General features: G+C 48.8%; 1 pseudogene; it reads right to left on the bottom strand.

Moving 5' to 3' along the window:
• Positions 1-231: 231 nt before the first annotated feature.
• Positions 232-349, bottom strand: LOC124559896 (annotated as a pseudogene).
• Positions 350-555: the final 206 nt, after the last annotated feature.

Here is a 555-nt window from a genome sequence, read left to right as displayed (position 1 = left end):
CCGTCTAGTACCCTATTAAAAAACTCTTCCCGAATAGGCCATGAAGGCCCAAAGGAACCGACCGGCTGCCGTGTCATCTTCACGTCCTCAGCTCAGACCACAGGCGGTACTGAATGCGGATATGGAGGGGCATGTGGTCAGCACACCGCTCTCCCGGCCGCATGTCAGTTTCCGAGCTTCTCAAGCAAGTAGCTCCTCAGTTTGCCTCACAAGGGTTGAGTGCACCCCGCTTGCCAACAGCGCTCAGCAGACCGGATGGTCACCCATCCAAGTGCTAGCCCAGCCCGACAGCGCTTAACTTCGGTGATCTGACGGAAACCGGTGTTACCACTGCGGCAGAGCCGTTGGCCCAGTACCCTGTTAAGTAAGTTATAATAATGTTTTGCAAATTTGTGTATATCGTAGAACTTATTTCTTTTCGTTTAATACGCACGTAACATAAAACTGGAGCGTAGGGTTCTGTCATTCATAGTAGGATAAAAATAAAAAAGTCATTCTTATATTAGCAACGAACATTCGCAGAGGAATGATTACCGAACTGTCGTTCGGTTTCAA

The sequence above is a fragment of the Schistocerca americana genome, chromosome 1 (genome assembly GCF_021461395.2).
Source record: "Schistocerca americana isolate TAMUIC-IGC-003095 chromosome 1, iqSchAmer2.1, whole genome shotgun sequence".
Taxonomy (NCBI): Eukaryota; Metazoa; Arthropoda; class Insecta; order Orthoptera; family Acrididae; genus Schistocerca; species Schistocerca americana.
Note: the sequence above shows the minus strand (reverse complement) of the source record. Positions and strands in the feature narration are given on the sequence as shown.